This window comes from Fukomys damarensis, unplaced genomic scaffold (genome assembly GCF_012274545.1).
Source record: "Fukomys damarensis isolate Sample0158 unplaced genomic scaffold, DMR_v1.0_HiC HiC_scaffold_9, whole genome shotgun sequence".
NCBI classification, from domain to species: Eukaryota; Metazoa; Chordata; class Mammalia; order Rodentia; family Bathyergidae; genus Fukomys; species Fukomys damarensis.
In genome coordinates this window covers 17642268-17657417 of record NW_022900921.1, presented here as the reverse complement: position 1 = coordinate 17657417, position 15150 = coordinate 17642268, and the positions used below count along the sequence as shown (strand labels likewise).

At 35.7% G+C, this 15150-nt stretch overlaps 1 pseudogene; it reads left to right on the top strand.

Annotated features, from left to right (window-relative positions):
- The first annotated feature begins 6492 nt into the window (after positions 1-6492).
- LOC104860898 lies at positions 6493-7162 on the top strand (annotated as a pseudogene).
- Positions 7163-15150: the final 7988 nt, after the last annotated feature.

Here is a 15150-nt window from a genome sequence, read left to right as displayed (position 1 = left end):
TAGTCCTTTGTCTGAGGAACAGCTGGTAAAAATTTTTTCCCACATTGTAGATTGTCTCTTAGTTCTGCTGATGGTTTCTTTTGAAGTACAGAAGCTTTTTAGTAAGATGAGATCCCAGTTGTTGATTCTATCTGCTAGTTCCTGTGCTACTGAAGATTTGTTCACAAAGTCTTTTCCTATACCAATGTCTTCCAGAGTTCTGCCTAACTTATCTTCTAGCAAGTTTAATGTTTCTGTTTTAATATTTAGATCTTTAATAGCATCCAAAAAAATGAAGAATCTAGGAATCAATCTAACAAAAGAAGCAAAAGATCTCTACACTGAAAACTACAGCACTCTGAAAAAAGAAATTGAAGAGGATATAAAAAAATGGAAAGATATCCCCTGCTCCTGGGTAGGAAGAATCAATATAGTGAAAATGGCCATACTACCAAAACTGCTATATACATTAAATGCAATGCCTATTGAAATTCCAACACTATATTTCACAGAACTAGAAAAAAGAATCCAAAAATTCATTTGGAACCATAAGAGACCTAGAATAGCAAAAGCCATCTTAGGCAACAGATACATGGCACCAGGTGGAACAATTCCCAATTTGAAACTATACACTGTGATAAAAACAGCATGGTACTGGCAAAGAAACAGGCCTGAGGATCAGTGGAACAGACTGGAAGACACAAAAACCCAGATGTACTCAGCTACCTCATCTTTGACAAAGGAGCTGACCATCCTCAGTGGAGAAAAGATAGCCTCTTTAATAAATGGTGTTGGAAAAACTGGATGTCAACCTGCCACAGATTAAAACTAGACCCTTATCTTTCGCCATGTATGTGTCAATCTTACAGATAAAAAAAATCTCAGCTTTAATTTGCAACTGCTTCATAAGAAGGTTCTGGATGACTTTATATGTGGAAGGATCATCTGTATTCTAACGTTTCAGATATACGGACTGGCTTAATTGACGCATTTAAAAAACAATAGTCCTGTTGAAATTGTTAGAGCACCTGCGAAAGTCTCTGCTGTAATTTTACCGTTTGTATCTCCTTCTAAGTTGCTTTTCAGACCTAATTCCAGTTGTGAGGATATTTGGAAGTAGAATGTGATTAGGGTGTGAAAATTGTCTACATAAAGATGATTAGTACTGTTATACTTTGGATCTGGAATGACACCAAAAGGGACATGTGTTGAATTATTTGTCACAAGCTAGGAAGTGATGGAAACTTTGAGACATGGGTGATAGTTATAAGAGGTCACTGTGTTGTGCATCTACAAGCATTGTATAAGTCGGTATTCCCATGAATATTACAAAATACCCAATATCCAGAACTTTACAATTTATGCTTTAGCTTCTATTTTCAGAAATCTCAGGACGTGATCATCTGGCTCCAAGGCAGAAGCGTCACGGCGGCAGGAAACTGCTGTTTAGTTCATGGTGACTGGAAAGAACACCAGATCAACACTGACAGAGAAGAAGAGGAGTGGGACAAGGTACCTGGCTAAAGGTACTCCTGGCACGCTGGAATTGTGGGCATGTGTCACCATGCTTAACTTCTCTTTAATGGGGATTATCCTTTCAATAGATACAACTTCTGTGGCTTCAGTGTAACTCACGGTTCCTTTTGGGTCAACAATTTTTTTTTCTGACTTTTTGCTCTGCTTCTCACTTTAGAGTCTAAAAAGCTAGCTAAAAAATTGTCTGTAGCCTTGAGGACCTATGCCACAGCCTGAATACTGGGCTGCTTTTAAATTTCTTCTACTGCATCAATAGTCTATAACCTCTAAACTCAGCCTGCTGTAGTCATGGAAAAATGCAAAAAATGTAGACAAGTTTTTTTGGAGGTGCTCAGAGAACGTGAAACCCAGAGACTCTAGTCCAATTTGCAACAGTGTTCCCAATTGAAAACTCATAAGCCTGGCCTTTACTGTCTGAACTCTTATTACATTTCTGCTTGTCTAAATTCTTACCAGAACCACTCATCAGTCTATGCTTATAGCAGTCTAAGGTTTCTATAAAGCTTAGTGTTGCCTCACGTCTCATTTATGTTCAGACTATAAGTTAACCTAGTCTTTCTCCAGAAAATGGTTACATGTGGAGAGAAAAGGAAAGTGGAAAAGATCCAAGGAATGCTCTTATAGCTTCTGCTTAGAAGTGATATGTCACCTCTGATCACATTGACTGGCCAGAGGAGTAACATGATAAAGACTCCTCTTACAGCAACCCCTCTATTGATTTTAAAAAATGGGTTCTTATGTGCAGTGGGGTGACTGTAACAACAGTGTACTGCACAGTTTAAGAAGCTGAAAGAAAAGATTCAGAAAGTATTTAGTAAAGTGAAATAATAAATATTTGAGGCGATGGATATGCTTAATCTTTTATATATTATACAGTGTAGACACAAATCAGGACATCCCATGTTTCCCTGTGTTATTTATTCTCAGGCTTGGATTTAGTCTAGTCTTACCAAGTGTTGGGGCTTATATCTAGATGTTCCCTCACAGCCTCATGCCACCATAACTGGGGCTTTCTGCAGGTGACTGGATCTAGGGTGTTTCAATGCGGATTGGAATAAGGGTGTGTGGATTTGTCCACTCATTGGTTTAGCTTGTTCTTGCTGTGGATAATGGAAGTCAATCAATAGGCTTACACTGTGGGTGGAATATGACGAGAGGAAGACAGGCTGGCTTCTTGATGCTTGCTGATGCTGCTTGCTGTCTTCAGCCTGCCTTGCTACACAGTGAGCCACTTCTCCTCTGTTTTGCTCCTCTGCCACACTACACAGCCTCGGATCCAGCTGACTATGGATACAAACCTCTACAGACAGTGAGCTGGAATAGACATTTTGTTCCTTAAATTTGGGGGCCAGGTATTTTGTCTCAGCAATGAAAAAGTAAGGAAGTGACCAATGCTATGGCTATACATGTATAGAAAGAAAGGACCAGAGTCAAGAACAGTTCTGCACTTTGTGTCCTCATTCACAAGAAACTTCAGTACACGACATCCTCTGAACAATGAATGATCAGGAGGGCACAAAGCACTTGTGAGAAGATGATGTAAGAGCTTTTGCTGGATTCTACCACTTCGCTATACTTTTTACACGTAACAACTTCGATGAGTCAAATCTTAGCCTCCGCCCATTAACATACATAACTTCTAAATTTTTATGCATCAGTAAAGTAAATTTAATTAAAGTGAAAATAATAAATCAAAACATTCTTTCAAATATCAACTTGTTTCTTAGAAATTAATAATGAAAAAAACAGATAATTGACAGAAATCCCAGCTCTACTTTCCATATACCAATTGAGTCATCTTGGACCAATCTGTTAAAGCCATGTTTTTTTCTTTACATCGCTTCTCTTCACATTAATTTGCTTTTATAGTATATAAAGCAAACAAGTATCAACCAACAGAGTCATGCCAGGAAGGAGTCAGATATCATAGTTGGTGGACTTTTTAGAATGTTACTGGGATTTCTAATATACATAGAAAATTCTAAATATTCAAGAAAAGAGAAAACTTATAGTGGTATAGAATCAAAATTACAAGGCAAAATAAAAATGATCTTATGACAGCTTGCTGCTGACACCATGTTGCACAGCTTCTGTTAGAAAATAAGGAAGACCAGCAGTCAATGTAGAAGATAAATATCTACTAATTTCAGAATCAAGTATACCTGGCAAAATTAAATTTTAAGAAAATCCATAAATTATATGAATTTCTGCTTCACAGTGTAGTTGTGACCCATCATCAAATTATATTCCATAAAAAACTATCATTTAATGTGTACTTACCAATGCTAAAGTTTTATACACACTATGTCACTTAATCCTCACCACACCCTTGCAAAGTACTATTTACAAATAAGAAAACTAAGATTGAGAAGTCAATCAAAAGGTGAAACTTTATATAGCAAATAATTGATAGATTCTGTATTACAAACCAAAGATTTACTTATTTCATTTATCTTTCTGAGGCCATATAACAGTGGGTGTAAAGGTAGATAGTAAGACAGACTAATTTAAATTGCGTGTTATTTAAGTTAAAGTCTTACATGCTTTCCCTTTTCTGTTTATGATTTAAAAATTCAGACTCTGAAACTAGAAAAATAGCATTCTCAGCCTTAGCACCTGTTTACATGCAAATGCATAATTTTCAAATTTCTTTTTGGAAAAGTTATAACAACTACTGTTTCAAGACTCCATTTTACAGGAAAGATCCTGACAAGAGCCAGGGTTTTTGTATTTGTTTTAAACATCAGTTTTCCATCAGACAAAGCTTGTCCAGAAGAAGCAATGAAAACTCATTCAGTCATTTGTACATACTACACGAAACACAAGAAAGGCAAGGCACAGTGTATAACTTGATAAAAATTATTAGTAGTAGTACAATTGCTAATATGGTTCATATTACGCTAAAATTTGTTTTTATATTCTGGCAATTGCATTGCCCTATGTCCTTTGCAAATATTAATAATAGGGATTTGAAGAAATTAACATATGAAAAGGGTGCTAAAATAAGGCATTTCAGAATTTTTTATTATTCATATTATCAAAAATGAAAATGCAACCTTCAACTATACATTCTAATTATTAAGGTGGACTTTACTTTTTCTTGTCATTTTTTTATTGAAACTTCTTATAATGAGCAATTTTAGTATTACTGAGACATAATTTCAGGTTGCATACTATTTTTAAATAAAAGGGAGGAAAAGAATTGGGTCATTCTGAAAAGCCCACTGGCTTTTATGTTGCAATTATCTAACTGTACCAAAAAACACATAATATCAGAAAATTTTACTGATTATTTTCACATACAAGGGTAATAATATCCTCACAACCCACAGTAATTCCAACAGAAAACAGCAAGCTCAGTTAAGTTAGCACATTTGATGTAATCAGTCCTAGAATATATTATACCTGCTGTCGATATTTTTTAACCCTTATCAAAATCTCTTCTAGGTGGTTTCAATCCCCAACAACACAAAGACAGCAACAAAACATATTTTATGAGAAATAACTTGCTATATATATTTTCAAGAAAGGTCATGTCTCAGGATATTAACATTCTACTGCATATTTATCATATGGAAAGGGTCAGATAAAGAGACACCATGTCTCTGCACGGTTTGAAACATTTGAAACTTCAGTAACACCCTTGAACTTCAACATCTGTATTTTCAAGTGTAATTTTGAAGTAACATAAGAAATTCAGAAGGTAAATAACATTCAGATTGAAACAAGTCAAAATTATTTCAGATTATTTCATCTCTAAGTCATAATATGCATAAATAATTCAAAGTGGAGCAAAAAAGGATATAGAGGTTAACAGAATCCCTTCTCCTAGAGTTGCTAGATTTTTGTATAACAACAGCAAACAATAACATCTACACAGTGATATAGGGGGGCATGACTCAAAGTGACTGATATGACAGGTCAGTGAAAACTTACCCTTCACCTTTATCTCTCTCTGTCCCTGAAGTTCCTGATATCTTTAAGTCCTGTCACTTTCTTAGTTATATATTTATGCCATGCACACCCAAAGTCCACCTCATTGTGCTTCCCTTTTCCAGGTCTCAGTCTTCTCGGTGGAAACACCACCAGCCTCCTCACCTAACCCACTTCCCTGAACTTCTCTCAGTCTTTCTTTCATAATCTCATTCCGACCAACAAATTCTGATCAGGTGCTTCTAACCTTTGTCATTTCCTACTCTCAAAGAAGAAACAATTAACTATTCACCATGTAACCCTGTCCCATCGCTCTTACCTCACCTACACTTCTGCCACATCCTTGAAAACATCGCTCAACTTAGAAGCCAGTACCATCTCCCCCACAGTGAATTTCAGATCTCCTTAAATTCAAATAACCTAAGTCTCCTCTAAATTGCCAAATTTGAGAATGGCTTTATTTTCCTATAATGAAATGTGCCACAGATATATATATATCTCACATAAAAATTTAAATCATTTAAAACTTCACAATTAAAAGACATTACTGCTGTATGGACCAGGATGCTCCTAGTTAACAACATATGATAACTGTGTGTATATATATATATATCTGTCTGATAATATTAGGATATATTTGTAAATCGCTAAGTACAATTTTTTGAAAAACTCTAGAACTCTTAGAAAGGATAGTCATACGAACCTCCAAAACTTTAGATAGATTTACATTCTATCACCCATGTAAAGAGATGCATATTAAAATATTTCTGGATCTGCACCGGAGCACAGCAACTAGGCAAGAGAAGGAGGGAGTCCACAGCTGAGGAGAGCGTAGGGGCAGGCTCTGGGAAAAGGAATGATGCAGGTCCCAGGAGAAAAGATTGAGAGGTTTAGTTAAGGTGCTGTTGTTTGTTCTTCCAAGGCTGAACCCCTCTGGCCTTCCTCGCTCTCCTCCAGCAAAGGTTTTGGAAGGTGGTGGAGGTACTTCTTTCATCTCCTAATGGATTCCTGAGTCCTCCTCACCTCAGGTGCTACAGAAAGACCATGCTGAGAACTTGGAAGTGGTTGGCTGGGGTTGCTGGCCCAAATAAGAAGGGGCTATATGGAAAACACACCCAAACTGCGTACTCAGATGAAACATTAGCTCAAGTGGAGAACTCCAGTCTACAGATGACTTCAGACTCAAAGAACTGTGAGAAGAATCTAAGCAACTACTGGCTCATGAAGTCAGAACCAGAAAGCCGATTAAAGAAAGGTGTAGATGTGAAGTTTAGCACTGAGGATCTCAGAGCACAGCCTAAGCAGGTAGCATGCTGTGATGTTGTTAGAAATTACCGGGCCCAGAACTTTCACAGAGCCATGAAGCTAGAGAGTGAAGACTTCTTCTGTCACAGCAACTGCAAAAGGCCAGGCATGATGGGACTTAAGATCGTAAAGGATGCTTACCCAGACCACACAAAGTTTCAGAAAAAAACAATCTCCATCACAACCCATCCAGAAAAGAGTTCAACTCCAAATGGTTCATGGTGGACATACAATTTGTTGGGATAATGAAGTGTTTCATCTTCCTAGCTGAGCTTAAAATATATCACCAAGCTCACAAAGTTAATGGGGTCCCTTAGAAAACATGGCTGTCTTCACTCACCATAGACTCTCAGTTCAGTCCCTTACTGAACAAGAGTTCAATTTTATTTTGAGCCTGGAAGAAAAGTAAGCAAATTAACTGAGGCACTATTGCTAGAATGAAGGCAAGCCTCTATGACACAAGAAAGCACAAGAAGTCTTGCTTGTAATGTCAACTGGGGCTATGTTCATAAGGTTGGTGTTTTTTTTTTTGGATACTTTTTTCAATAAAAGATAAAATATTTTGAAAATGTTCTGTATTTAAATATTTTTGCATTAAAGTTTGCTGACAAATGGCACCAGGTATAACAATTCCCAGTTTGAAACTATACTACAAAGCCACTGTGACAAAAAAGGCATGGTACTGGCAAAGAAATAGGCCTGAGGATCAGTGGAACAGACTGGAAGACACAAAAACAAACCCAGATATACTCAGCTACCTCATCTTTGACTAAGGAGCTGACCATCCTAGGTGGAGGAAAGATAGCCTCTTTAATAAATGGTGTTGGAAAGACTGGATTTCAACCTGCCAAAGATTAAAATTAGACCCTTATCTTTCGCCATGCACTAAATTAAAATCCAAATGGATTAAAGATCTAAATATTAAAATAGAAACATTAAACTTGCTGGAAGGTAAGTTAGGCAGAACTCTGGAAGACATTGCCATAGGAAAAGACTTTATGAACAAATCCTCAGTAGCATGGGAACTAGCAGATAGAATCAACAACTGGGATCTCATCTTATTAAAAAGCTTCTGTACTTCAAAATAAACGATCAGCAGAACTAAGAGACAATCTACAATGTGGGAAAAAATTTTTACCAGCTGTTCCTCAGACAAAGGACTATTATCAAGAATATATAAAAAACTCAAAACAATCAGCCCCCCAAATATAAAGACCCGATTCAAAAATGGGCATCCGAAATGAACAGACAATTCTGACAAAGAAGCAAAAGCAGCAAGTAAATATATGAAAGAATGTTCCACATCACTGATCATTCGAGAGATGCAGATGAAAACAACACTGAGATTCCACCTCACCCCACAAAGAATGGCTGCTATCCAGAAATCACACAATAACAAATGTTGGCGGGGTTGTGGGGAGAAGGGAACCCTTCTCCATGGTTGGTGGGAGTGCAGACTGGTGCAACCACTATGGAAATCAATATGGAAATACCTCAGAGAGCTTGGAGTGGAGGTTCCATTTGACCCAGCCATCCCTCTGCTGGGTATCTTTCCAAAAGAACTAAAAGAATCATATCACAGAGAAGTATACGCACCCATGTTTGTAGTGGCACTGTTTGTAATAGCTAAATCTTGGAAACAGCCCATCCGTTGGAAACTGGATCAAGAAGATGTGGTTTTTCTATAAAATGGAATATTGCTCAGCCATAAAGAACGAGAAAATGGATTCATTCATAGGAAAATGGATATATAATGAAGACATACTCCTAAGTGAAATAAATAAGTCACACATGTGTAAATACCGAATAGTTTCCCTGGTGGAAATAATCTGCAACAATGCATAAGATTCTAATAAGATTACTGACATTTAGAAATGGGAAGAAAGGAGCTAAAGGTCTAGGGAAGGTGGGATGGGTAGGGGAAGAGTAAAAATGGAAAAGAAAAAAATGTGAGAGAATGAAAAGATGGAAATAAAGTGTTTGTAGATGAGGAGGGGAGGAGGGGGTGAAGGGAGGGCAGAGGTAAGGGGAAAAAATGAGAATCAAGACTTGTCATGTAGAAGTACAAGATCCCAACAATGAATGTAACTGTACTGTATCCCTAAAATGTATCAATAAACTCAATTAAAGCTGAAAAAAAAATCCATGTGTTTAAAAGCCTAAGACTTAGCCAAAAGGCCCTTAGAAGAAATAAATAACATGAGTTCAGATGGGTGGACCTTATCCCAGGAAAACTGCTGACCTAGAAGAGCTCAGGATATGGATATGAACGGAAGACAAGGCGAGAAGGTGGGGAGAGACCGACATGAAAAAAGGAGAGGGCCTTGGAGGACATCAACCCCTCCGACTCTGTAACCTTGGACATCTACTCTCTGTCAGTATAAGGAAATAAATTCTAATGGTGTGAGCCTCAGTCTGTGGAACTTGTCTGTTAACTCTGGCAGGGTAATAAAGAATAACAGAATATCGTTTTCAGACCTTAAAAATACAATAACTCCAACATGTGTCTTTTTTTTTTCTCCTTCACTTTATGGTACATTTTAGGTACACAGTACAGTTACATTCATCATTGGGATGTTGTACCTTTACATGACAGGTCTTGGTTCTCATTTTTTCCCCTTATCCCTGCCCTCCTGTCACCCCCTCCCCCCTTCCCTATTTACAAATACTTTATTTCCATTTTTTATTTATTCATTTTTTTTCCTTTTCGCTTATTACCTTTCCCTACCCTTCCCATTTCCCCTACACCATTAGCCCTTTTCTTCCTATTTCACATTGTTAATTATATCATTAGGATGTTATACACCATTATAGTTTTTCACACCAGAGAAACTGTTCGGTATTAACACATGTCTGACTTATGTATTTCACTTAGGAGTATATTCTCAATATGTATCCATTTTCCTATGAATGACTCTAATTTCTCATTTTTTATGGCTGAGCAGTATTCTATTTTATAGAAAAACTACATCTTCTTTATCCATTCTCCAACTGATGGGCAAATGGGCTCTTTCCAAGTTTTAGCTATAAACATAGATGCACATATATCATTGTGATTTGATTCTTTTAGTTCCTTTGGAAAGAAACCCAGCAGAGGGATGGCTGGGTCAAATGGAACCTCCAGTCCAAGCTCTTTGAGGTATCTCCATATTGATTTCCATAGTGGTTGCACCAGTCTGCACTCCCACCAAGAAGGGTTCCTTTCTCCCCACAACCCTCCCAACATTTGTTATTGGTTGATTTCTTAATAGCAACCATTCTTGGTGGGGTAAGGTGGAATCTCAGTGTTGTTTTCATCTGCATCTCTCGAATGACCAATGATGTGGAACATTTTTTCATTTATTTATTTGCTGCTCTTACTTCTTTGTCTGAGAAATGTTTGTTCATTTCAGATGCCCATTTTTGAATCGGGTCTTTATGTTTGGGGGGCTGATTTTTTTGAGCTCATTACATATCTGCATAATAGTCCTTTGTCTGAGTAGCTGGTAAATATTTTTTCCCACATTGTGGGTTGTCTCAGTTCTGTTGATGGTTTCTTTTCCAGTGCAGAAGTTTCTTAATAAGATGAGATCCCAGTTGTTGATTCTTTCTGCTAGTTCCCGTTCTACTCTGGATTTGCTCACAGAGTCTTTTCCTGTGCCAATGTCTTCAAAAGTTCTGCCTAACTTATCTTCCAGCAAATTTAGTGACTCTTTTCTAATAATTAGATCTTTAATCCACTTTGATTTTAGTTTAGTGCATGGTGAAAGATAAGTGTCTAGTTTTAATATTTGGCAGGTTGAAATCCAGTCTTTCCAACACCATTTATTAAAGAGGCTATCTTGCCTCCAGTGAGGATGGTTGGCCCCTTTGATGAGGTAGCTGAGTACATCTTGAGTTGTTTTTGTATCTTCCAATCTATTCCACTGATTCTCACATCTGTTTCTTTGCCAGCACCATGCTGTTTTATCACAGTGACTTTGTAGTATAGTTTCAAACTAGGGATTGTGATACCCACTGCCATGTCTTTGTTGCCTAGGATGGCTTTTGCTATTCTAGGTCTCTTCTTGTTCCAAATGAAGTTTTGGATTATTTTCTCTAATTCTGTGAAATATACTGTTGGAATTTCAATTGGCATTGCATTGAATCTGTATAGCAGTTTTGGTAGTATGGTCATTTTCACTACCGACATCTTTTTATAGCATTTTTTTGCATCAAATTAATAAAAATATATAACAAATTCTTCTAATTTTTTTTCTCAATTTATCCTATTCTATTCATTGTGAAATAACTTTGCCATATAATAAAAATACTGGCTGAATCAGTCCACCTTTGTTAAATTTCTATAAATAAAATACTAAAGAACTTATGCCTGACAAACACATTTAAGATATGCAAAAGGATGTGAAAATAATGAGAATTTGTTTTAAAAATTTGAATGCAGGAGACTATTTTTAGCATATTGAATTTTATCTAACTGGTAATTTTTAATTTGTTATTTTTTCTTAAGTTTTTAATGATATTGTAGTTTTGCCACCGTAAAACTTTGCTTTTTTTCTAAGCAATACATACTGTTTTATTAAGTTATTGACTTTGTATTCAGCCATCATACTGAGCATCCATATTAATTCACACACTCATATCCATATTGTATAATAAAAAAGACAATTTTATTCTTTTTCTGTTGTGTATTTCAGTATTACTTTTCTCATCTTAGCTAGGGCTTCCATTATTGTGAAATTTCTACTGTTGATAATGCAAATACTGATTCAGGAAAAGCCTTGGTCAAATATTAAAAGCACATATCCATTTCCATTGCTGTATTTAACATATGTAACACATCTCTTTAATAAGGCAATGAGTATAAAATTCAAAATCCAGAAAAACAATGATTAGTCAATAGCTATGTCAACTAACTGAAATTATTTGATTTTTTTCTCTGCTTAGCATTAAGTAGTATTCAATTATAATACTCTTTACATTCCACAAATTCTTCGTGGGAGCTTTTTCCACTTTTATTTATTTATGTTTTATTTTTCCACAATGAGTTCATTAGTACATTTTAGGCATATAGCAAAGTTAGTCATCACTGGGATCTTGTACCTTTACATGATGGGTCTGACAGGTCTTAGTTCTCATTTTTTCTCCATAGCCCTGCCCTCCCTTCACCCCCTCCTCCCTTCCCCATTTTCAAAAACTTTTTTTTCATTTTCTCATATTTTTTTCTTTTCCCTTATTTCCTTTCCCCTACTCTTCCCACTTCCCCTGCACCTTGAGCCCTTTTCATCCTATTTCATGTTGTCAGTTACACCCTAGGATCTTATTTATAATTCCACTTTTAAAGCAAAATTGGAGACTATTATCAGCCAGCCCTTCACATGTGCACAATACATTGTTAGGAGGTCAAGCTTAGAAAAGATTTGCCTATGGTCGTTTACTAATTAGATCACTGCCCTATTATGATTTGAGTTTTCTCTCTATTTTAAAATAAAACTAGTTTATAACAAGAGTATACATCTATAAATTCCACAAAGATGTAATATGGTTTTGGTAAATAGTGGTAAGATGAATGACTGTTTTATGTTGACCTCTTTCTATTAAACAGTTTGAAAAATGTGTTTTGTGGATATGTGTGTATGTGCTGTGTGTGTAGACTCACCCACATCATGTCTCCTCTACCACACCTAAAGCTCAGCTCGTCATGAGTAGGATTCTTGCCTGCTAAGTTCCCTGCTGGATACACCAACACTACCAATAAGAAGAGGACACTTAATGAGTGCATGTCAACTAAATAAAATACATAATTGTGTTTTCTGATATTTTTATTTTCACAATGCTTTGTTTCCACATAGTTATTACTTAGTCAATGTGTTTTTTGCTGTCATTTATATTAGAAGTATATTTATCAAGTATTCTTAGTTGGCCTGTTACATATCTTGAATGAAACTTGTGTGTCTTTGTTAATTCCAAAAACATATTAATATGAAGAATGTTACTGAATGTTGGGGAAAGGACCATTAATTTTTATCCTCTAAGATTCATTGTTAATCTTACCAGGTATCAGGCTATATTTAAATATACTATTTTTGAGAGCATTAAAAAGGACATATATTTCCCTTTTCTAATTTTTCTGTAAAATTGTTTTGTTTTATAAATTATAAATAACTTTAAATTTTTAATAGACTATACACCCTAAACACATTTGTATGAATAAAATTATAATTTTAAATACACTATGCTCACAACAACTGTAATAAGCAGCATAAGACTCATTCTCAAAAGATAAATCCACATTAAACCAAAGCATCATGAAAAATGCATAAGAAAATGCAATAAGAAGAAACATAATTATTTTGAATTTTAAAAAATTGCAGGGGTGTAGAAGAATAAAAAAAATTATCAAGTCCCTAGATTATATTATATTTAATGTGATTTTAACTGTAAGCAAATGATTAAGTTAGTGCTATTACTCTGAAAATAAAGGTTAAAATGGGTTGGAGACTCCCATTTAATTTTCTCTGCTTAATATTTGACATATGACTCAAAATAAGCCTCCTGTCTAAATGTACATATAAAGCACAGGATCTTATCCAAATCTGGAGAGTCAAAAACCATGCTCTATTCCTGTGATTTTGGTTTTACAAGTTTGGGAAATAATGAATGTATGTATACACACAGACACACAGACACAACAGACCAACAGACAGACAGATGCGCGCGCGCGCGCGCGCGCACACACACACACACACACACACACACACACACAAAATGCCAGATGTTTCCCAAGAAGTCAGATTGGGGCCCTTTATTAATAGGAAAAATTATATTTCAATTTAGGAGTAAATATATGATAGATAAATGATTATATTGTGTAAGTTACAAAGAATCTAAAACTATTTAAAATTTAAGGAAATGAAAGTCATTACATTTTGAGTTCGAATTACACAGAACTCATTGACAATGCCAGATGGGATGAGTAAAATTGGATAGAAATGCTATTCAAAAATTATATTAAATAAGAACAACAAGAATAAAAATTCATGGATTTATTTAAAGGTATCTATTTACTTCTACACACAAAATCAAGCAACTAGTACAGAATATTCACCAATAAAAATTATTCTAATGAAAATGAAATATACTTCCTCTTGATAACTGTTATATTTTTACCTATATTTTCCCATCTTTTTTGAATTCTACTTTGATTTTCCAGTTCTATTTTTACCTATTAGTCTGGCACTGTCCAGTTTTGGTTTCTGTGTCTGCTTTTTGTTTCCCCAAGATGCTTAGCCCCGATCTTTGGATTGAAGGGCACTTGAATATTATAACCTAATATAGATCTAGCATGTCTATAGATTATCAGAAGGAATTATAAAAAAAGCTAAGTTTTTATATTTCTTTTGTAAAATACCTTAATACTTTGCATATGAATATCTGGATTTTGGAAAACTGACTCAAAGCTATAAATTACAGACAGTAGCAAAGCACCTAAGCAGCTTTGTAGAAAACACTAAATTGCCATATTTAACCAGCTTTGATCAGTCACGTTTTGTTTACCTAGACAGGACTTTCTATTCAGAGTCCTTGTAAATTTCCCATTTTCTTAGATATTTATTTTTAAGGTCACTTTATTAGTTTATTAGTGCTTTTGTGGAAAAATAATATATACCACAAACTGAATAGCTTAAGTAACAAACGTATTTTCTTACAATGGTGCAGTCTACAAATCCAAGGTCAAAGTACTGCCAGGATTAGTTTTCTGAGGCTTCTCCTCTTGGCTTACATTCCATTGTTTTCTCCCCAGGTATTCAGTCTTCCCTCTGACTACATCCAGGTCCTAATTTTTTTTTTCTTTTTACATAAAGTAACCAGTCAGATTGGATTAGGGCTCATCCTAATGACCTCATGTATTAATTACATCTACAAACATTGGATCTCCAAATAATGTAGACTTCTGAGCTATTGTAGGTAAAAGCAGTGTGAAAAATGAAGAGGGACAAAATTCAGCCCATGATCATCACTTCTTGGGGGGGGCGGTTATGTTTTGATTTTTGCAGGCTGGGAATTTAATGCAGGGTCTGCTGAATGCTAGGCAAGCACTTTCCAACAGACTATATCCTCAGCCTTTTTTATATTATTTTGGTATGAGATCTCCCTTAGTTGCTTAGGGTAGCCTCAGTCTTGCCATCCTCCTGTGTCATCTTCCTAAAAAGCAGGACTACAGGTACAGGCCACCACACCTGTCCAACCATCACATTCTGTAAGATATTTTCTCCATTGCCTCCAATAATGCCCAGTGCCTTCATGGACTCATTACTGTCTAGAAAAGTGCCATTCTGTAGCTGCTTCTCAAAATACATTATTCCCAACTTTGTGAGTACTATCTGCCTTCTTTTTTTTTTTTTTTTTTTTTTTAAA